General features: G+C 41.5%; 1 protein-coding gene across 4 annotated transcripts in view; it reads left to right on the top strand.

Annotated features, from left to right (window-relative positions):
* Positions 1-23,480, top strand: part of Fbxw7 (F-box and WD repeat domain containing 7) — a 144,801-nt gene that overhangs the window by 22,050 nt on the left and 99,271 nt on the right. Inside the window, exons 2-3 of one of the 4 annotated variants that reach the window (XM_057756888.1) lie at positions 13,572-13,638; positions 22,017-22,064. The exons of 1 other annotated variant lie outside the window; for it this stretch is intronic. The gene's annotated coding sequence lies outside the window, so the exon portion shown is untranslated. Of the gene's footprint in view, positions 1-13,571; positions 13,639-22,016; positions 22,065-22,188; positions 22,253-23,480 lie in introns of all 4 variants that reach the window. 2 more of the 4 variants (XM_057756889.1, XM_057756890.1) reach the window with 2 other exon arrangements.

Here is a 23,480-nt window from a genome sequence, read left to right as displayed (position 1 = left end):
GTGTGCTCTATGTGTGTGATGCTTGCACATGCATATGTAGGTGTGCACGCCTGCGCATGGGCATGTGAAGGCCGGAGGAAGTCACTGGGAGTCTCCTTTGATGGCTGTTTGCTTTCTTGTGCTGACGGGGGTGTGTGTGTGTCCTCCTGTCCGCCTCCCGTGCTCTCCTCCCATCCTCATGTTTGTGTAGCAGGTGCTCCTTTCCTGAGCCGTGTCCCCAGGTCTACGGACACTGTAGATCAGGCTTCACAGTGCCTGTCGTAGATTTCATTTTCCCCTGCTGCTTTGTTGTTTAAAGCGAGCGTTTGTTCTCAATTGATTTCCTATCTCTGTGATAAGCTGCAGCTTGACATGTGCAGTGTCTGGACAGGTGGAGAGGAGAGGAATGCCATGGAGCGCGGTTCCTAAGCGCTGCTCCCAGGGTGTGCTCTGTACTAGACAGGGCATCAGGACCCCCGTGCCTATTCCCATCCATTTATCCCAGCTTTGTTTCTAAGCTCTGGTTTCCTGTGATTCTGAGTGTGCCCACTGCCCTGGCAGCATCAGCCTCAGTTCAGAGTGGGCGCAGACAGACAGACCTCAGCCAGAGAGCGGTTCCTTTGCTTGCTCCCCAGGTGATATTGATGAAAAGAGAAGTTTGAGAAGCTGTTGTTCCTGGTGTCTGCTTCAGATTATGCAAATTGGGGACAGGTGCCACCAACTCTTATGTTTCAGTGTTAGTCAAGTGCTCTTCAACTGTATCTTGTCATTTTTGCGACTGATTTGTTTAACGATTCTAATTAAACATTTGTGTGTGAATTTATGTTAGAATAAAGGATGGAATCTTGATTATTGATTGTGTTAGGGAAACTTCAACCTTGATGTCTGAGATAGCCAGTTCTTGTTAAACTCTCATTTCTGGATTTTTCAGTTCAGCGTGTCCATCTTCAGTGAGAAAACAAGCACTGCTTTCTTCCTTGTTGAATATCGGAAAACGTTACGTTTTTCATTAGCGTTAACTGTGGAGTTAATTTTTGTGGAATTCTTACACAACTCAACCAGTGAGCAAAAAACACAAGATCTTTAGATAACTTCTGTTTTACCTTCTTTCCCAAAGACTGGCTAGGATTGGCCTGTACTTACCGGACTTATGAACTCTATCCATGAGCTTTCCTAGTTGCCTCAGAAGACTGAGCACAGGCATTCCCAGTGTGTGTCATGGGGGAACAGTCAGAGAGACATTGGTTTCTGCTTGTATATTCCTCGCATAGCTGGGGCAGTTGGTTTGATACAGCTTATTTTTAGTACCCATCTCATATTTTTGAGATATGTGAGATATTAGTAAGGTCCATGTCATTGTTAATAATCATTACTTGGTTTTGCTGATCAGCTCAGGTTGGCATCCAGCTCACAGTCCTCCTACTTGAGCCTATGCGTGTTGGGATCACAGTTGTGTGCTACCACGGCAGGCACATCATTTCAATTTCTAAAAAGCGGCACTGTGACAGTATTTCTTTTTACTTGGAAACTCTTTAGAATTTGTCTGATTGGCAGGCTCCCTAGTGATTTCACTCATTTAAAACTGAAAGTAATTTTTCAGGCTTGGATTTATTGATTTTGTGTGTTGTCACAAAGGTCTTTCATGCCATAGGTGGCTGTTGTTAAGTAGCTGAGAGTGACCTTGACCTTGGGCCTTTTTGCCCCCACTCGAGCAGAGATTGTAGGCTTGCTTCACTGTACCTGGTTTAACCGTGCTGGGGATCAGCCCGAGCAGGTGTTCCACCAACACCATTTGTACCACATCCTTTTTCATCCATTCGTTTAAGAATATAAATGGTTAAATTGAATGCAGAAGATAGTAAAATGATTCAAATATAAATCAAAAGGCATTTGAATTTAGTTACCACTTGTGATTTATTTATGTAGGCATCCTCACATTCTGTGTTATTTGTTAAAATCTTTTAGTAAATACATTATATTTTATATTTACATTATACTTTATATTGAAAATTGAAAAAAATTTACTTCAGCTGAAACAGTTAATAGTCACTGACAAGACCAGTATTATTTTTATGTATAATTTTGAAAAGGCTTATGTCATAGGAGTAATAAGTACCAGGGGGACTTTTTAATCAAGAGCCTTGGAAAGAGCTGCTTAGTACTATAATTTTCTTTGTAGCATGCCTCATTGCCATGAAGGATTAAAAGAAAATTCAAACATTGCTCATGGTGAAAATCACTCATGCACACACACTGTGCACATGCTTTAAAAAGACAGTAATCAAACCAAACCAGGAGCAGATCTCATTTACCAGCTCCTTCCCAAGTAAACGCTATTGTCTGTGTGCTTGTGGAGGTCTCAAGTTCAGAAACTTCTTTAGGTTACACAGTCGACATGTGTTTTGGGAAGATTGTTAATAGATCTCCATGTTCACTAGTTCGAGTTTGGTTGTTTTTAAGCTGTGATGTGCTTTTAAAGCTAGAGGTGGAGCATCTCAGGTAGTCACAGCCTCAGCCGTTCATCCTCTCCTTGCTCTGCTGCTTTCCTTTGACCAAGCCTGGCAGTGAGTTCCTCATGTCTGATGACCTGATCTGATGCCTGCCGCTGCTTATCCCAGTCACCCTTGTGGTCTGCACATGCGTGCTGATCTGCACATACATGGTGCTGCCTAGGGATTTGCTTTAAAGTCAGAGGAGTACGCCCATGAGAAAAGAAGAGGCACTTGAAGAAACCTGCTAGCTTTTCTTTTGAGAGAATTTGTTCAGTATTTTTTTTTTTTTTTTCGAGATAGGGTTTCTCCATAGCTTTTGGTTCCTGTCCTGGAACTAGCTCTTGTAGACCAAGCTGGCCTCGAACTCACAGAGATCCGCCTGCCTCTGCCTCCCCGAGTGCTGGGATTAAAGGCATGTGCCACCACCGCCCTGCTCCAGTAGTTTGTTTCTGTAGTGTGTTTTCTGACAGTAATTTTAGGAGCACTGGTCCTGAAGCGAGTCCTGAGATTAAACTGCAGGAAGATCATATACTGTTCATTAGAGCCTGAAGGCTCCCTGTGCACATTAATGTGCTGAGGGTTCTGAGACCTCTCTTGACAAAACTTACTCAAGCTTGCTTGTTACTTCTGTGTTTCTTAAGTGTGTTGGACAATGGAATTCTTTCTTCCAAACTTGTCTGTCCTGTGATAAATACTGCCCTCTAGAGGTATGAATTTGCTGGCTCTTCAATTTGAGAATCGTAATACTTTAGAGTATACTAAGTAGCATTTAAAACACCAAGTACATAGTAACAAAACAACCTACTAGAAAAATATTGTCTAATCTGATTTTAAGAAAATGTGTGTTCTAAAGTTGGATATATTGTATTTATTGTCAATCATGTTTTTAATGCAGTCTTTTTTTGGACAGTGCTTGGGATGGAATCTAGGGCTTTGTGTGTGCTAGGTGGGTCTTCTACCACTGTGCTACACATGCACCTGGATACATTCTTTTAATAGAAGAAATTGTTGTTACTGTTTAATTTTATTATATTTTAATTTTGCGAACATGTACTTAGAGTGCAGAGAATGCCTTGCAAGAGTTGGTTCTTTCCTTTTCCTGGATATCAAATTCAGGTGATCAGGCTTGTCAGCAAGTACTTTGACCTGTTGAGCCACCTTGTTGCTTGTTGTTGTTCTCTGTATAGGGAATAGTTGCCACACAGTTGTCTATGAGTGTTAATTGGTGACAGAAGTTATCCTTGCCCATTCTCTTGTGTGCTTGTGTGCTTCTCTTAAAGACAAACTTTAAACTCCCGATGAACCTCCTGCCTCATCCCCTCACACCCAGCCTTGCCTACTTTATCGAAGACCTAGGACAGCCTTGCTTATGAGAGTGACCAATCTTTCCCACAGTCCTTACATGTCCAAACCTATAACTGGAGCCAAGATTATATCATACTATACCCTAGTCTAGTCAGACTGGAAAGAAAACGATTGTGTAGTGTGTACTTCTTAGAACTTGCCAAGATAGCAAAAACTTTATACTTATGTGTGAAATTATTTCTAAGAATGGTTGAGGAGGGGAGAAAAAAGAGAGGAGGGACAGACAGACACACCGACAACATGCTTTTGCAGTTTTGCCGAATGAGTTAATGCAGTGTACTTATAAAGATTCTGACCTCAGTATTTTAGCTCAGATGGCTCTGATTGTTTACTCCGCTTTTGGAATCGCCTTACACTACCTGAAAATCGTGATACATGTGGAAGAAGTGAAGTTCAAACAGGGTTGAGGGGTCCAGTTATCAATGTGGCCATTCAGCCGTCGTTCTGATTTTCTCTCCAGAATTCTTCACTAAAGATCCTGAATATAGTGCATTTACCAAGGTGAAGAGAAAGCCTTGAGGGCAGTATTTATTAAAACCCTGATTGCTGCTGTGGCGGTAGAATAACTTCCATTGAAACTGCCTTTCCCCTTTTGATGCCCGCCGATCCGTAAGAAAGATAGGCGTCATCCCCATAAGGAGGATGACAGACATGATGGTCAGAGGTACGCTGGCATTGAGGCTCCTTCGCTGTGGCTACAAAATGGTAGAATTCCTAGGTCTCAAATGGGCGACCCATTAGATCTATTAAATTCTGCCACAGCCCCACCCTGCAGATGCCCAGGATTGGACCCAGGCCTGTGCATGTGAGACAAGTGCCTCCTCCTTGTCTAAGCCACACAGAGGCCTGGCGAAATTCCTTTTTATATGCTTATGTGTTAACGCATTTTCCTTCATACTTTTCGTTCCTGCTTCCCTGTGCAATGTAGCTGTTGGTTATAGAAAAACACAGGAAATGGCTGTCACTTAGACTCACTGATATTGGAGCTGGTCTAGCAGCTGATGGGACTTTGGTCTTCACTTTCTCCTGAGGAACAGGATTCATTTTATACAAGCCTTAGAAACTGTCATCTTGAGAATCGCGTTTGGAGTTTATTGTTAATAATTATTGTGCATGATGATCATATTTTTGATTGTTTATTTCAGATGACCTGCCTGGGTCATTTGCATGCTAGGCTATAATCTGTAGAATTCAGTTTCCCAGGACCTCTTATAATAGGATACAGGCATGTACGTGTTCTAGGCCTTGTGGGTCAAATGCACCCATAAGATAAAAATTCAAGAGATAAATGCAAGGTTACAGCTCTTGCTTGGAAAGGCTACTCCCTGTGGGTATGGGGTGTGGATTTGAGGAGGCCGTAGTGGAGGAGGGAGCTGGTCCTGACTGACCTGTTGTGGTCCTGGTGTGCTGTCATGGGCAAGTTGCTGCTTTAGCTCTCTGAGGAATCCTTTGACTCACTTAATATGCTTTCACAACTTCTTTTTGTGCAACTCCGATTCTTGGTTTTGTAGATTTTTCTTTAATGGAGAGTATTTGATCTTTCTAATACCTACAAATTGTCCAGCGCTTTCCTCCAGTCTTTCTTCCCCAGAGGCTTACATCTCTGCTGCTGGTTTTCTTGCGTAGTGTGTGCTTTGCTCCTTCAAATTGTTTGGTGTTTTTGTCCTCCACCTAGTAGGTAGCTTTAGTTCCACTGTAGTTAGGGGACCTTTGTGAACGACCCCAGCTACCAGCTGGCTTCTTTTCTTCTGAATGCCAGCTGCAGTTGTTTTCTGTGTGCATCTTAGTGCCGCACTTAGCGATACACTCCCTGGGAGCTGGTAACAGGCCTTTCTGTCTCTTGGAGTACCCGCCGAATGCACCTCTTAGATTCAAGGTCACCTGAAAAACCGTGGTGAGGCCAGACTGAGATAACAAACTAGTTATACTTGATTTACCTTTGCAGTCTGGCCTGGAGGCCCAATTTCCTGCTTCCTCACTGAGACTCAGACCTGTTCTCCTGCATAGGTCACAGCTGCATGCCTGAATTATGTTTTTGTATTGGTTCAGATCTGTGCCTTGACAGAGCCTCTGTTTGTCTCCTGCTTCCTGCCGAGCTCTTGTCATTGTACCTGTTGGAATTGGTAGTCATTGTCAGCAAGTGTACTTTTTAAAATGCCTTTAGAATTTTATATAAATAATTAAGCGACTCACACACACCATAGAAGTTCAGAAGATATTATGGCACACCCTTTGTGCGTAATTCAAGGTCACCTTTGGCCGCGCAGGGCTCTCTCAGCCTGTTTTTGTGGCACTGGCCGGCTTTGGCTGATCACCCTTTTGCTTTTGCTCCCTGACTCCCAGGACCTTTCCTTTCTTTGAAGTTTTTTCCTTCTCAACTGTCTCACTCCCTGCTAGGTACCCAGTGTCCTAAGGCCCTGTGGTCATTCCACTGTTGCTTTTGTATGTCTAAGGCAGTGGTCCTCAACCTTCCCAATGCTGTGACCTTTAATACAGTTCCTCATGTTGTGGTGACCCCAGCCATAACATTATTTTGTTGCTACTTCATAACAGTAATTTAGCTACTGTAATGAATTGTAATATAAATATTTGATATGTAACCCCGAAGGGGTCCCAGCCCACAGATTGAGGACCACTGGTCTAAGACATTTATATAGAATGACCTTAACAGTTTTCTGCCACTTTGCTTTCTAGGTGCATTTAAGTGACACATATAAGCTAGTTTATTTCTTAGAGCTGCTGTTAACTTTTCCATGCTGAGTAAGGTTTGGTTTTGCCTTTTGGCAGGTTATACTGTAATGTGTGCACACAATGTTTATACTAAGAGTGTGAGATGGTCCAGGATTGACGACACCAGAGAACAGGGGATCAGAGGGTCTAAGGCCAGGTGTTGCTTTTGGACCTAAAAGGGAGTTACAACTTGATACCTGCCACATGTTTCCCTTTTCTACATTTAATTTTATCTTGTTTCTAATAGGCCTGTCTGGAAAGTTGAGTTTTCATGTTTTTTTTTTAAACTTTAATTTGATATAAACTATTTAATTTTATTAATTTCTAGTGAAGTTGAACATCTTTAGTCATTTTGGTTTCCTGTTCTTTGAATCTTTTTCTTTGTAGACTTTGCATCTTATTTATTGTATTTTGACTTTATATTGATTTCTGGCTCATATTTTTTTAGTTTGTACATTAGCGTTTTGGGAAGAATGCATTGTAAGTACTTTTTCTAGTCTCTCTTAGACGCAACTCTGTTAGTGTTTTAGTTTGCTGCTTGTGTAGTTAATGTTGACTGTCAGCCTGATAGATTGAGCCATGCCCAGGAGCTGAGTAAGCCCACTTTGGGTGTTTCCAGAGAGGACTGAGGAAGAGCTGCTCTGACTGCAGCCTGCACCGGTCAGTAGACTGAGGGACAGGTGACGAAGGTGGAAAGCAGAACCAGATGTCACAGCTATCGTTCGAGTACTCCAGAGGTCAGAGTTTTGGCTCCTTTGGCCTGCTTAGTAGGGCTGAGAATGTACTCCAGTGGTAGTAAATGCAAGGCACTGGGTTAGATCCCCAATGTCCCCCATCCCACTCCAGCAAGAAGGGGGCGGGAACTTGAGGTGGCCGTGCTGGGGAAGGAGGAGGAAGGCTGCTGGCGTGAACAGGCGTGCTGCCCTTCTGTTTCCCGGCTGCTCTGACAGGACAGCGTGATGAGAGCTGCTGCGCTGTGTTATCCTCCTGCCGCGCGGACCCACGGTGGACTGCAGCACCGAGCCAAAGGAACCCTTCTAGTTTTAAAATGATTTCTGCCATGTGCTTTTCACAGTGCGAAAAGCCTGGGTAAGACAGTGAGTTGAATTTGCATTGTTTCTGTTCTCTGGACTACCTTGATTTGTCTGCTCTCATGCTATTGCCATGCTGTTAAAATTAGAGCAGTTTTAATTTGTCTTTGATATTTAAGAAAGTGAATCTTCTCTGAAACTTTTAGGTCATCTTATTGCTTTCAAACCTCCTTCCAAATAATCTAATGAAAGACAAACACCGACAGCTGTTGGAGTGGTGATTGGAACTCACCGAATTTACTGCTTTCAGCATGGGTAATGACCATCTTTCTCCCTGTGCACTGTGTAATGTCTCCTAGTATAGTTGATTGCTTTCGTAGATGCCATCTTTAGATTTATTGTTGTTGCTCTAGCCCTGGCTGGGCTGAAATTTACTATGTAGAGCAGGCTGGCCCTCAAACTCAGACATGTACTTGTTTTGCCTAACAAGTGCTAGGATTAAAGACGTTGCCACCATACCCCATGTGCCCACTATCCTTATTCCCACCCTCCACTTTTTGTCTCCTGCCCCAAACTCTTAGTTCAAGTAATAGATTCTTTGGGGGTATCCTTGTTGATAAGCCTATAATTTGTATCGTGATCATTAATGCTGCACAAGCCTGTTCTTCTTAACTTTCCTTGTACCAGCATTGTGCATCCTAACTAATGCTGCAAGCCTTCCTTGTTGATTATTTTCTGCTAGTGTGTGGAGAAGGGAGGGAGATTTGGATTTTAACTGCAGTCCTTATAAAGGTTAATTATGTAGTTCCAGCTACCAACCGTTTATAGGGCAGAAACGTTGTCCTTTTGCAGTCTGGTACTGATGTGAAGAGTTCTCTTTCATACTGGCTAAAAGATTCATTTGAAAGAATGGCTTTGGTGTGTCCTTAATGAAGCTTCTGTAGAAGGCTTTAGTAGATATTTAATACATTTCTGTAATTGAAACGACACTCTGGACAGCACTGTAACCTGAATCTTTCCTAGCGTTCGAGGCGTCCTACACTTTCTTATAGCATGGCATAAGAGAATAAGTTGGATTCCTTCATCAGTAGAAGTATCATCATATCTTGTTGTGTAAATCACTACTAGAATCAGATAATGCCCAGCAAGCGTCCAGAAGTGTCTTCATCACTGGGATCAGCTACAACCTTTCTGCAGAATGTTAGAAATCCTGGGAAGACCTGGTGTAATTGTGCATGTCAGGCCCTGTGGTAATTCTTCTTGGGTTAGTATCTGCATGCATCACTAGCCAGTGTTCTTGGTTTTACTTCAGCTATGGCAGGGGAATTATAGTAATGACTGTTACACTTAGCTAGTCACTGGTGTCCCTCAAGGAAGCTGGGTTAGCTGTTGCTACTGCAGCTACTTGTGCTTCAGTGATTCGCCTCTTCTGTGCATTAACTTGCTCTCTTTTGCTTTGCTGTTAATTGAGTCTTGTGTACGTCTTGGCCAAGCTTTAACTCCTCCTGACTTGCATACATTTGTCCCATTTGAATTAAATCAGCTACCTGTTTTCTTCATTCCTGTACCACTTAAATACTGTAAGAGAGCCACCCCGAAGGGTACACATATACACGTGTGTACACACACACATATATGTTTAGAGACTTTAAATTATAAGTACATAGTCATACATTTGTAAGGATGAGATTATAAAATGATTATAAACCATGGCCCTCGAGCAGTTGGATATTCACAGAGCCTGGCTGCCGTTGCGGTGTTTTTGTCATTGCTGTGCTCATCTCCCTGGCGTCTCTTCAGGTGTCTGTTCTACAGGAATCCTGGGAGTCGTTTTCCTTCCCTGACACCGTATGTTTTCTGCTGCTCTGCATTATTCTTTACCTGTAAGCAAAAATTTAAATTTATTTTAACCTGCTTTTTCCCGTTGATTTAATTATTAAATAAAAATGAAAATTTCCTGATTCTTGGTCCTAGACTACTCTGTCCTGATTTTTTTCTCTCTCTTCAGGCGTTCTCAACACCGTCTTTCTTCTCCACACTAACGTGTCTGGAATCCAAACCTATTTTACGACTCCATGTAGCTCTCTTAGAAGTCATTCAAACAAAACAAGTCTAAGTCTGAATTACCAATCTCCACGCACAGATTTGACCTTTGACCTATCTTCTCAGACTTTTTGCATGGGCTTTCGCTTGCTATCTTTTTGCTCATAATTATTCTGGTCTTATGCCTTAAATGTAAATATTTTTAACATAGGCAAAAGTTACTAGTGGCACTCATTTGGGAGATAACCTTTAAAAATACCCAGAAGGACTAAAATTCCAAGACTGGTAACACAGATTTTCTAGGAAGATACCCAGAACCCTCCAAGATGATACCTTTAAGCAGCCTCTTGCAAGTTGAAACATGTATTATGTCTGGATCTAGCATTGTCCTCCTGTGTATTCCAAAGAGAAATGTAAACACTCATTCCTCAGGAGCTCTTTGAAAAGGAGTACTGGGTTTATTCAGAATGGCTGACAACTGGGAGCAGCCCAGACATCATTCAGTAGCTAATGGCTAAAGCTTCCTGCAGACGAGTGCTGCTCATTCATAAAAAGGAACCCCAATGTAGAAAGAGACATAGATGAATTGCACAGACCCACGCAGCAGAAGCTGGATGCAGAATTCTTCATTTCATTTACAGCAAGTTCTAGATGAGACAGAGCCAGGCTTTGATGACAGCTGTAAGCACGGGGAGCACTGACTGCCTCTGATGGTGGACAGTTGACCAGGCGCGTTTCCTGAAGTGATAGACGTGTTCAGGGTCTGACCGGTGTGTGAAAGAGGGTTTATCTGTTTGTTAGCAGCTAAGACGTGTGTTTCCAGGAATGTAAGATTTATCTAGTAGTTATACAGACAGTGAGTGACTGGGAATGGGAGTTCAAGATGAAACAAGAATCAATTGGTAAAGCTGGCCATTTATTCTATACAATCTATGTATGCTTGAAATGTTCACATAAACATTTTAAGGTCAAATGTTACAAAGACACAAATACCTGTACATGCTCTATTAGGTCAATAAAAATAACCTTACTAAACAATTAATTCTCATGATTCTGCTCTGCTTCCGTTGTCTCTCGAATCCCTTTTTCCTTTCACTGTGTAGCCCAGGCTGGCCTTGAAGTTGTAGTCTCTACTCTGCTTTCGTTCTCTCTGAGTCCCTTGTTTTTTCACTGTGTAGCCCAGGCTGGCCTTGAAGTTGAGGTCCTTCTGCTTCAGTGTCCAAGTGCTGGGACACAGGCGTGTGCCGCCTGTCCAGGTTTTCTTTCCTGTAAGCATCTTCTGTATGTTTTGAAAGGTCACTTCCATGGGGGGAAAGCTGTTCTTAATTTAGAGTACTCATTAGGGTGTGTGTGTGTGTGTGTGTGTGTGTGTGTGTGTGATATTATAGATAGTATATGTATATTTAATCACAGTCATGGTTTGGGTCTAAAATGACCCTTGCAGATTTATGTTTTTGAGTTCTTGTTCACAAGCTGGTGCTGTACGGGAGGTGGGTCACTAGGTGTGGTCTTGAGGTTACAGCCTGTACTGTAGTTCTGGCACTCTCTACTTCCTGGTCTGTTGTGGTGCGAGGGACCTCTGGCACAGGCAGGCTTCTGCCTCCAGGAACTCCTCTCCGCCCTTCCTGCAGTGGGTGCGCACCAACCTCCGCCCTTCCTGCAGCGGTGCATGCAAACCACTTCAGTTGTGCTTCAGTCAGCCCCTCCTTGGGTTGTTTCTGACGGGTGTTTGTTGTAGTGACGAGACGAGGAATATCATGATTTACTCTCTTCAGAAGACGTGCGAGTTTGCAGAGGACGGAGTGTAGCTAGTCTTGGTATTCTAGTATTATTACTCTGGCTTTTTACATCACTATGACCAATGCTTGAGAAAAGCAGCTAAGGAAAAGGTGTGTGTGTTCCTGTCTGTGGACACACTCTCACGTGTGCATATGTGTGTGGAGGCCAGAGTGTGACCTTTGGCATGGTTCCTCAGGACAGCCATTTAGCTTGGTTTTTGAGTACAAGTCTCTCACTGGGCTTCTTAATTTGACTGCCTGACTTCATGAAGATCCTCTTGTCTTTGGGACAAGCATGCTTCACCTTGCCCAGCTTTGTGTGTAGCCTCTGGGGATTGAGCCCAGGTCCTTGTGCTTACTAGAGAGGCATGTCTCTTAAGTCTTGGGAAGCTGTATTTTTGGCTCATGATTTTAGAGATTTTAGTTCTTCATGGTAAGGAGGGCATGGCACAGCCAAGCATGTCACGTCAAGACAGCCTGGAGTAGAGGGAAGAGATGCAAGAGGGGCAAGGGCAAGCCCTAGGTCCACACTGTTGTGACTCACTCAGATAGACCCGCCTCCTACTCATCATTACCTCCTGATACAGTCACTCTAGGAATCCAGTGCTTAGGACAGAGCCCTCAGAGTCTAGTAGCTTCTGAGAAATACATCAGCAGGAAGCCAGGCTCCTAATACATTAGACCAGGGTGGGGTTGGAGGGATGGCATTACATAAACTACAGTATGTTTTCACATGCTTAGTAAATGATTATGTAGCTTTAAAAATTAAACAGCAAAGTTTAAGAGCTGTTCTGTTATTGCTGACTTTTATTGTTCTGTTTGTATTTTAAAATGTGAAGAACAAAAAATAGTTATGAGAGATACTTTTCTTGTGACCTTATTGGCATTGGATTTTTTTTTAAGGAGCAGTAGTGATACTCATTAGATTTAGAACTAAGTAGGAAAGGCTCTTCAGTTTCTTCCAAAAAGCTCTTGAGTGTCATTGTGTATCTCTCATTTTTGTGTTTGGAATCTGTGATTAAGGGCCCTTTCCTATTTTCACAGATTGTTCTGAATATTACCACCCACCCCTTTCTGTCTTGTGTTCCTTCCTTTGCCTGCTAGCTTATGGGGGGGAGGTATACAATCTTTAAGGGCTTGTTTCATTTATTTTTTACTGATAGATAAGAAAATAAAAATTTGTATGGAAAAAATTAAAGCATGAATAGAATAAAAGTATCCATTGCCTTTTTTCAGCAGTCATTGCATTTTAAAACTTTGGGTGTTCCACTGCCAAATGCTTTGCTGAGTGTCCTGCTATTGGACATGCTACCTCTACATGCTAAAAAGTATTCGGGCAGCGTCTTGAGTTTGCTGTCCCAACACCGACAGAGTACCTGACAACTTGACTTTTTACTCCTGCTCCTGTTTAAGAGAAAGCAAATTGTAGCGGTCAAGAATGTCACCTTCCGCAGTCCCACTTAGTGCGACGAAGGGAACCTACCGGCCTACGCTTAGTGAGTGCAGAGCCAGCTCTCTGGGTTCTGAGGAGCTCAGTGATAACACTCCTCACTGAGAGGCAGAGGGGTGTGTGTATTTAAAGTGGGACTAAAGGTGTGTGCCATCACTGACTGACCTGTATGGCTGACTAGTGTGGCTGTTTTGCGTTCTGGTCTTCAGGCAAACTTTATTAGAATACAAATGAAGTATCACTACAATGGCCCACTCCTTTCAACCCAGCACTAGTGAGGGCGAGGCAGGTGTGAGTTCAAGGCCAACCTGGTCCACAGAACTAGTTCCTGGATAGCCAGTGCTGTTTCACAGAGAAACTCTGTCTCCTAAAACAAAACAACAACAATAACAAAAATCTCAAAACAAACAAAAAACAATAAGTTAAAATGGCAAAATAAAAGCTCACAACATCCACAAAAACAAAATCTCCAAGCCAAAGCATGATGCCTTGTGTCGGTCAACTCCTCCTGGACTTGGGATTTCCCCCTCTCTCGTCAGGTATCAGTTGTAAATATCTGGTTTGAACCTCTGGGTCTCATGCCTGCTGTTCCGTCTCTGAGTTCATCTGTGTATCAGCCCCTTTGTTTCAGAAAGATGCTGTTTCCTTGGAGTCCTCCACCACCTTTGGCTCTTACAATCTTTCTCCCTTTTCTTACACATAGATGCCTGAGCCTGAGTCCCAAGCCAAATGTGTTGACTGTGAGGCCCTGGTCGAGAACTGTTCTGCAGGTCAGCTGGGCGTCAGAAAGGAATGGAAGATGGGTTAAAAGGGGTGGCTGAAGGAGCTGGCAGACAAGGACTAGGGTTTTAAGCAGTTTAAATATGTATAGTTAAGCGATATTTTACAGCAGTTGCTGTTCATCATCTCTGAACTCTTTCTTTACTGTAAGCAGTAACTCTCCATCCCTTTCCCTACAGCCCCTGGTAACTTCTGTTATTGCTGTCTCTCTGAACTTGATGATTCTGGGTAGAATATGTAGATTCTACAGTAATGCAGCCATACAGTGGTTATCGCTTTATAACTGGTTTATTGTCATTTGGCATAATGTTTTCAAGGTTAATCCACATTGTAGCATGTGTTATGAATCACAAGCTTCATTTCTTGTGAATGAAGAAGATACTTTTCCAGTAGAAGTGATAAACCATAAAGGTTTTCTAAAAATATATATAGCAGATTTATTCACAATAGCTAACAGTTAGAGATTGATATGGCTGCATCGGTTGGATGATTTGACTGTCGCTGGTTCATGCAAGAATACGGATAGAATCCTTAGGCTGTGGTGTGCAGCAGGGTAGAGAGAGCCCTGGAACACAGAGCACAAGTCCAGACAGTGCCATAGACACTCACAGTAAGGTTATGGTGGGTAAGCCCGGGCTTAGGCTGGTGGGTTCTTGGCCACTCCTGAATTCCATAAAATATCATGACAGAACCCAGCTCCAGAGAGTTGCCCTCTGCCATGCACGTGTTTGCCTTTGAGTGTGTGGTCCTGCCTATGAATCGTAAAATAAAACCCCCAGTTCTTCCTATTGAATTTAGAAGTAGCAGAGTGTATCTTACAGTTCTCAGGAACATTGTCTTGAATCCTTGACGGGGTTGAAAATTACCTGGTATTGTAATAATTTCCTGCATTAATTTTTATCTTTTAATAGCAAATATTTTAGAAAATACTGAATTTAAACTAGTAGTCTATACTATATGTAATCATATTACTCATGAGTTATATTTAAAAATCCAGTCTTCATGTACTTCTATGGCGCCTTAATTTTTTTTTTTTTTTTGATAATTAGGCAGGACAATAAACTGAAGATTCATGGATGAAGAAGGGTGGGGTCAGTGGAAATGTCAGCCAGCTGTAAGGAAGCAGGATGTGTAGAAAATGAGGGAACAAGCCACCAGCCACATGGTGAAGCATAGACCAGAAATACAGGTTAATTTAAGTGTAAGAGTTAGCTAGTAATAAGCCTGAGATATTGGCTGAGCATTTATAAGTAATATTAAGCCTCTGTGTCGGTTATTTGGGAGCAGGCGGTTGGGACAGGGCAACTCCTCCGACAGACCATTCTCATTCCAACTGTCACAGGCAGCAAGCTCTTTCCTTACGTTTGTTAGCTGTCTGTTTAACCCGAGTTGTCTTTTCTTAGTCAGGAGTAGTGATCAGGAGTAGGTGCTTTTTATCAAAGTGCCTCTTGTAAAGACATGAAAATGTGGTTTTCTTACTTAGTAAATGATTATATATGTGTGTGTATGTGTGTACATACTCTTGGTGTGCACAGACCTACGCCACCCCTTCTTTCCAGGATCTGAGAGCAGCTTTAGGCATTTGTTCTCCTGCCATCAAGTGGGCTTTGGTGTTCAGACTCTGGTGCACTCGGGGAGCAGCAAATGCGTTTGCCTGCGAAGCTATCTCGACAGGTCTGTTGGTTTTTAAAAATTGCTGAGCGACATTATTGTCACTGTGATAAACCGCATTTGCTTGTAAAAGCATTTCTTACTCAGTTTCTATATTGTTGTATTGAGTTTTCTTATATTTTGTTGAGGATTTTTGTGTATGTTTGTGAAGGATATTTTTCTTCCTGGAATAATGTCCTTTGGTGCTTTGTGTTGAGACATACTTCTTCCTCCGTTGTCTAGGAGAGATTGTCTTTAGGTGGAACTTTGTTTTGTGTGCATGTGAATGTTTCACTGCATTTGCTGAGAGCCCAGCAAAGCATGGTACTTCCTGTCTTGGAATGATTTGTAACAGCAGGCTTGTTTTCTTTGTATGTTCATTGGACTTTTCTTAGATGGATTTTAGCAGTCCATATCTTTCAGAATGAAATGATCATTTCCTCTCAGTTGCAGAATTTATAGGCACAGTGCGTCCACTGATTGGTACTGTTTGTGAGGGCTTTTGTGGTAATTCATGTTTTCCTGCTCTTGTTGACGGGGTCTTCCTTTTTGTTTCATGTGTTGGTTTGGCTGGGGAGCTTCTCCGTTTTATTAAGTGTTCCAGAGAGCCGACTTTTGCATTTACTGTTTCCCTGGTTTGTTGCAGTGCATCAGCTGTCTCAGCTCTTTGTCATGTCATCTTGCTGCTGTTTTGAGTTTGCCTCAGTCTCTCTGTCCAGTTTCTTTTGTTCCTTCCATCCCCTCTTCCACGTCTCTGTCCTCTCTCCATTTCTTCTCCTTTTGTCTTTGACATGGGATCTCCCTCAGTAGCCCATACTGGTCGTGAACATGGAGTTTTCTTGCAGATTACAGATAAGTGCCATTTCCTGTACAATTTCTTCCAGGCCTTGCCTGGACTGCATCACACACATGGATATGCTGTATGCTATATTCATTTAGTTCAAACAATTTTTAAAATTCTCTTCAGACTGTTTTCATGGGATCATTTGTTTTTTAATGGAAAGAGAAATGCTTTAATCTTTTTTTTTTTTTTAAATAAGGTTAGTCCTAGTCTTACTTGCTTTGTAGCCGATTGGGTGGTAGAAAAAGATACTGGGACTGTTAGTGCAGTAATATCTTGCCTGGTGACAGGTTATACCCTGCAAAGTGGTGTTGGTAGGCAGTCCCATTGGTGTTTGTTAGCAGGCACTTACACAAACCAAATGGTACAGGCCAGTTGTTCCAAGTACCTCTTGTTGTAAACAAGATGTGGTGAACCTGAGATATAGTCTGTGCTGGAGCAACACAATGATGGTTTTTATGGCTTGTGTGTTTGTTTCTGAGAGAGGATCTTAGTCCTGGCTGTCCTGGAACTTGGTATATATTCCAGCCGGACCTCAAACTTACAGCAATATCCCTGCCTTTGTCTGCTGAGTGCTGGCATAATGGCATTGCCGCCAGTCAGTAAATGTTTTTATAAGTAGAGCGTACACTCTAAAATAATGATGAATGATGTACTAATGTATGCGTCAGTAACATGATCATGTATCATTAGCAAGCAGCATTTGGTGGACATAGCTGTGTATGTACTATTACACACTGAAGGCACAGTGTGTTGTTTTACACCAGTGTTACCACAAAGACACAAGGTGGGCGATGTCAGGAAAACTGCTCTGATGCTCTTAGAGGTAGAAAAGTTTCTTCTCCGAGATTTCAACCTATGGGACCACCTTCATATGAACTATGCCATTGATCACACCAGCATTATACAGTGCATGATTTCATATGGTTCTAGGCTGCCTTGAACTATATTTTAAATGAATTACCATGGTTCATTTGTTTTAGCCATTTTTTAAGTAGTAGCCATGTAATTTTTTTTACAATATCATATTAAATTTTGTAGTACAAGATTGAAGAGGTCATACATATTTTAAACACTTTAGCGAACCTAGTTTGGACCCTTTAGTATGTGTTAGTATTCCATGAAGTTTAATTTGCTACAGGTGTACTAGCCGCTTAGCAAAGTGACTGACATTTTGTTTCTAGAGTTCATGGTGGCCCAGTAATCAAGAACACCTGTTGTTTTTGCTGAGGACGTGGGTTCAATTCCTAGCATGTGACAGCTCACAAACTGTTTGTGACTCCAGTTCCAGGGGTGCTGACACTCTCTCATGAAACTGGTGTACATTCACAATACATGTAGGAAAACACCCATCTGCAACTAATAAAAACATCCAATTCCTGTTTTTGAGACTAGGAATTAGACTTTGTACAGTGTGTGTGTCAGGACAGTAAGAGGATGTACTAGGCTTGTGTTGGCTTAAGGAGCAGGAGTGCTTGATAAGTGCTGGCTACTGATGACTGCGGGATTTTGAGACGGTTTGTGGACGTGTTTGAAAGCTGAAGAAACACGCACTCGATAAACGAGGTGAATTGTACTTAAACCAGTTCTGTGCTGTTTTGATAATTGGGGCAAATCAGATGGTTTAAAGGTACTTCCCACAGCGGCTTCTCTCTTGCTGGAAGCAGCTCTGTGAATGTCAGAAAGCTGAGTCACTGCACAAGCTTTCTGCTGCTCTTTCGTAGCCCCAAGACCCTGCACTTTATTAAGGAAATGGAAGTGTATTATGAGGTCCTTTTAGAAAAAAATTTAGCTTTTTAAAAAAATAAATAAAAAGCTTCTCATGGCATGCAGCTTTTAAAAATATGCCTGAAGGAAAAGATAATAGACAAGGTGGAGAAAATGAATTAGTTTACACTAGGCTCATTTGTGAAATATTGTAATTAGGGTAGATTAAATGGGTGGTGAGAAACTTTGAATTGACCTCTAGTTTAAGATCCGATGTCGATGTATCTCCAGTAGCTGCCTCCTGTTCATGATGCCAGTGGGTGCTTGAGGCCTCACACGGGACGGAATAATGTAGATCGCATGTACCTCCTGGAAAGTTGAGGGTTTTGATCTTTCCTGTAAGCAGTGGTTTTTGTCCTGTGGGTTATCTTTCTTTGAGGTGAAAACATTGAAAATCCAGCTGTTTTGGAAAACTACGTTATGTTACTGTTTCTGTGTTAGTTATACTATAGGCCACTGTGCCTGGATAAGTACTGGATTGCTAAGTGTCAGTGTTTGCATGGCTGTACTGCTGGTGACCAGTGTGATCACTGGGGCACCTGTACTCTCTCTGTGTTAGAGACTTTGTGCTTCCATTCCTACTGTCTTCCTGAGATCTCTGGGCCATCAGACATCGTAAAATTAGGTACCCACAGTTCTGTGGGCCCTAGATAAGACATGATCTGTTGCCTTGCCTGTGGTCACTGTGGACCCCTACCTTCAAAGTAGACCCCCCCTTCCCCCACTTTGTTGTTACCGAGAGGTACATATCTCTCTGGGGTAAGAATTCAATAGTTAATCCCTTTGTTGTTCAGGAAGACAAGTTTCTTATTAAGGGGTTTCCTCCTTTTGTTACAGAATGGATACCTCTGCAGCTAACACTTACATTAAAGGATGCTGATATTGCTCTTAATCAGTGACAGACAAGAACCTTAAATAAGTATGTTTCATGCTTGAAGGGAGAATGGAATATGATTTTTAAAAATGGAGTCAGGGGAAGGGTTTCCATGCAGTTTGGTCCAGAAGTGTCAGCATCTGTATTGTGCGGCTGGCTATCCACTCACAGAAACCTCCCAGTTCTTGCTGAGTGCAGCTTTCTCCCCCAGGCCAAATTCTTAGATTCTTGTACCATTTTGAGTCCATCTCTAATAGCTGCTGTCTGAGGAGAAGCTTAAGTTGGTCAGCACCTGGAGAGTGTTGAGGGAGCTTATCTTCAAGGCCTGGGTTTGCAAGATGACTCAATGGTTAGAGGTGCTTGCTGCCAGGTCTGCCAACCCAAGTGGGAGCCTTGGGTGGACAAAGACAACACCCTTCCACGAGTTGTTCTCCGACCTCCCTGTGTGTCCTGTGGCACTTGTGTACGTACATATACATGCCTGTGCACCCACCAAACAAGCAACAAACAAGTGTAGAAAGAAAGGAAAACAGGTAACAGTCCCAGGCAAACCTGTTGTTGTGAATTATAAAGTAGGTGTCTATTCAGATGTTAAAAATTCCAAATTAAACCAGAATGCTAATTTAGTTTAGAGAGAGATAGAAATTGTTTACATCAAGAGACAGTGATTAGTAAATCAAATGTAAAAGTAAAATACAAAGAAATGAAAATACTTATATTTTAAGTAGCTCTGAGTGGAATTTTTGTTTAGCTTTTTTTTTTGACCATTATCCATATAAATTGTAACCAACATTTTAAAAAAGAAAAACATTCATAATTTATTTTTTGGGAATGTGGGCATAGATTTTTAGGCTACTCTTTGCAGATTGGGGGTGCTGATAATCTTATGGGGACCTAAAGAAAACTTAGAATTATGGTCAAGTCCTGGCTATAGTATCCTGTGAGGCGTGATCATCTTAGGCAACAGTGGGATATAGAACTCAGACATCTGGGCCATCTGTTCCTATTGGACATTTTTTAGGGGGTCTTTTTTGATCAAATCTAATTTTTTTTTTATGTAGAATGAATCTACAGCCTCTCATTTCCTGTGGAAACAAAAGCAAAATCTCTCTCTCTCTTTTTTTTAAAGTAACATAACTTTTGACTTAAATTTTGAAGTCAAGGCACTTTTAAAATTCATGTAGTGGCCGGGCTGTGGTGGCACACGCCTGTAATCCCAGCACTCGAGAGGCAGAGGCAGGTGGATCTCTGTGAGTTCGAGTCCAGCCTGGTCTACAAGAGCTAGTTCCAGGACAGGAACCAAAAAACTACGGAGAAACCCTGTCTCGAAAATTAAAAAAAAAGAAAAATTCATGTAGTGGATTAATCCAGAAGCATTTATAATCAAATGTTGCTCCTTTCTCAGCAGCCATACAATTCAAAGACAACACAATAATGTACAGTATCCAGACTGTGTATTTTTATCTTTATATGGCTTTATTTTAAATTTTATTTTTTATTTTTATTTTTAATTTTTGGCTTTTTGAGACAGGGTTTCTCTGTGTATCTTTTTGACTCTCCTGGAACTCACTCTGTAGACCAGGCTGTTTTTGAACTCACTGAGATCTGTCTGCTTCTGCTTCCCAAGTGCTGGGATTAAAGGTGTGTGCCACAACATCTAACTACTCTCTTTTTTTCTTTTAAGGACTTAATTTTTTTCATAAGCCTACATATATTTTTAGAAATATTGTAAACCATTTAGAGGGATTTTTTTTTTATTTGAAACTATCTTTTCTGTATATCTCTCTTTTTTGACCACTCGAGTCTTTAATTGGCTAGGATTAATGCTGGATGGGTGGGTCCACCCCATTTCTTGCTTTTTGAGAGTCTAGCCTTATGGCATGTTTATTCTCACAACTCTATGGTGTTTTAAGGTCCCTGGCAGCACCAAGAAGCCTGTTGTTGGCAATTTATAAACACCATTTAAGTGTTTGATGGCAGGGCCTCTTAAAAGAGCTGAAAGTTTTGGAGCTAAAGCTGAGACAGGAAGCCTCTCTTAAATGCATTTGCCTCTAGCAAAGAGAGCAAACCTGAGAAAACGCTGCTTTCAAGAAGTCATGCTTAATGCTGTTATTTTGTGTCTAGAATGACTTCCCAAGCTCTATCAGGTTTTCTGTGGAGGTAGTTGCTCCATGTGGGTGCCATTTGTTGACAGGTTTCTGTCCCACCCGGTCCTGTAGTCATTCAGTCCCAAAGAAACACACAGAGGTCTACATTAATTATAAACTGGTTGGCCTAGTAGCTCAGGCTTCTTATTAACTCTTATAACTTATAGTAGCCCATAAGACTTGTCTGAGTTAGCATGTGACTTGGTACCTTTTTTGGCGAGGCAGCCACATCTTGCTTGCACTGTGCCTGGCTTCCTCTATGTCTGGGTGACAACGGGAGGCGGAGCTTTCCTTTTCCCAGAATTCTCTTGTTCTCATTGCCCTGCCTCTATTTCCTGCCTGGTCGCCCTGCCTATATTTTCTGCGTGGCTACTGGCCAATCAGCATTTTATTAAACAAGTACAAGAAACAAATCTTTATGGGGTAAAACCATTGTCCCACAGCAGGAATCTACCATTGTCAATATTAATAAGAATTTTAGGCATATAAAAATATTTATTTGCAAAATGTTTCTTCAGTAGGTTAATAAGACTTCTTTAAAAGGAATTATTTTTTTTAAAAAAATCTTAGTTTTCTAAACAATAGGACTGAATAGTTCTCTTTAAAAAGGTTTTACAGATTTGTGGCGTGAATTGAGTTGAGTGCAGTTGCTGTGTTGGAGCAGATGGCTTAGTCGTTATTAAAAATGAAGTGATTAACAGCAAAAAAGATATATATAAAGTCCAGAGTGAAGTGCCTGGCAAATAGTCAGTTCCCTAAATATTATTTAGTACTTATGTTCCTGGTGCTTTGAACTTAATGGAACTTGGGACCTGACAGAGATGATTTGTACTATATTTACTTTTATTAAGTTACATAACTTAAATCTGACTTATATAAACAATAAAATCAACTTGTCAGCTTATACATAATTTTTTTGCTATGGATAAAATATTTTAATATTTTAAATTTTGCCAGTGTTCTGATAGTTTATTAGTTCCTCCATGTGTTACTTATGCAAGTTATTTTTAAGAACATGAAAATTTTGTTTCAGTTAGGCAGAGTATGTTTCATTTTGACATTGAATCATTTTTATTTTTATTTATTTAGGAAATCTCAGCTATCCACGAGACTTTTAAAAGGCTCTCTAAATACTTGGTAAGTGCTTGGTTTTCTTGTACTTTTGCATGTTCCTTAAATTTATGTATATATTCTATATATACTTCTGATAACAGGAACTTAAATTGCAATAAGAATTATATTTGTTTTCGTTTTTACCTAGGTACGAGAATTTCTTCTCTTTATATCTTTTGTGATCCCTCTTCACAGTGTGTCTAGAAAATCAGGTTAGTAATCAGGAATAGCAAATTTATGAGTTAAATAAGACTTTTCCTACCTGAGATTTTATAGTAATGATCTATTAATTGCCAGAAGATATGGAGATTTATTATTATTGCTATTATTACTATTCTCCTATTTATTGCTTTACTGTTCCTTAATGTATTAAATCTTGCTTACTACATTGTGTCGGCGTAAACAGTATGACTGAGGGTCAGCATCTATCGTGTTTCCAATCTGTATTATTTTCATTTCTTTGTTTTAAGATTAAAATGAAAGCTTTTGTAGTTGCCTCTAATTAAGAATCTGTTAAGTTTCCATTTCACCAGCGAACACGGTTTCTTTCGTCCTCAACCCCATCTCGGTATGGTGAGTTTGTGTGCGCACACACATGTGAGTACAGATGTGTGTGTGCTTGCTGGAGCCCCAGGAAGATGGCAGGTGTCCTGCTTTATTCCTCTTTGATCTTAGTCTCTTAAGGCAGGGCCTCATGGGAACTTTACCTCACATGACAGTCTTTCTGTGTCCCCTAGCCCAGCCGTGGGGTTACAGCCCGTGTGACTGTGCCCAGCTTTCATGTGAATGCTGCCAATCAAAGCTTAGGTTCCCCTGCTCGCCCAGCAAGCACTCCTGTCATCCAGCCGCCTCCCCAGCCCATCTCTCGTTCCTGCTTCTCCTAGATAGCCCTCTTTCTCCCCCATCCATCTGTGCGGCCATGCATCCGCCCACACACATATGTGTATGTATATTCTGCATGTACCAGGTGATAATTTCTTTTCCCTGAGTGTGGCTTAAACGTCGATTAACATGATGTTCTCATGTCTTCCCATTTTCTTAGACAATTTTTTCTCTTCTTCGTAGCGGGGGTGGGGACCTCCGCAGTGTGTATGTGCCACCAGTTCTTTGTCCACTCCGTCATGTGTTATGAATCGTGCTGCAGTAGATGCTGATACACAAGGCGCTATTTGGTATGCTGACATAGATTCTTCTGGAAATATGCTCAGGTGTGAGATAGCCTCACATGGAGTTCTATTTGTAGTTTTCTGGGGATCCCCTGTACTGTTCTCCATAGTGGCTACGCCAGCTTGTGTGCATTCCTTGTTAATAGTGAGTGTTCCACAAAATGGACAGAATGCTTAGACATCTGGTAATCAAGTACCATGACATAGTTTATGGTTGTTATGAATATAATCACCAAAAGTGTTTATTTCATCAGTTAAAGGGGACTGTGAAGTG

Source organism: Chionomys nivalis, chromosome 24 (assembly GCF_950005125.1).
Source record: "Chionomys nivalis chromosome 24, mChiNiv1.1, whole genome shotgun sequence".
NCBI lineage: Eukaryota > Metazoa > Chordata > Mammalia > Rodentia > Cricetidae > Chionomys > Chionomys nivalis.
Note: the sequence above shows the minus strand (reverse complement) of the source record. Positions and strands in the feature narration are given on the sequence as shown.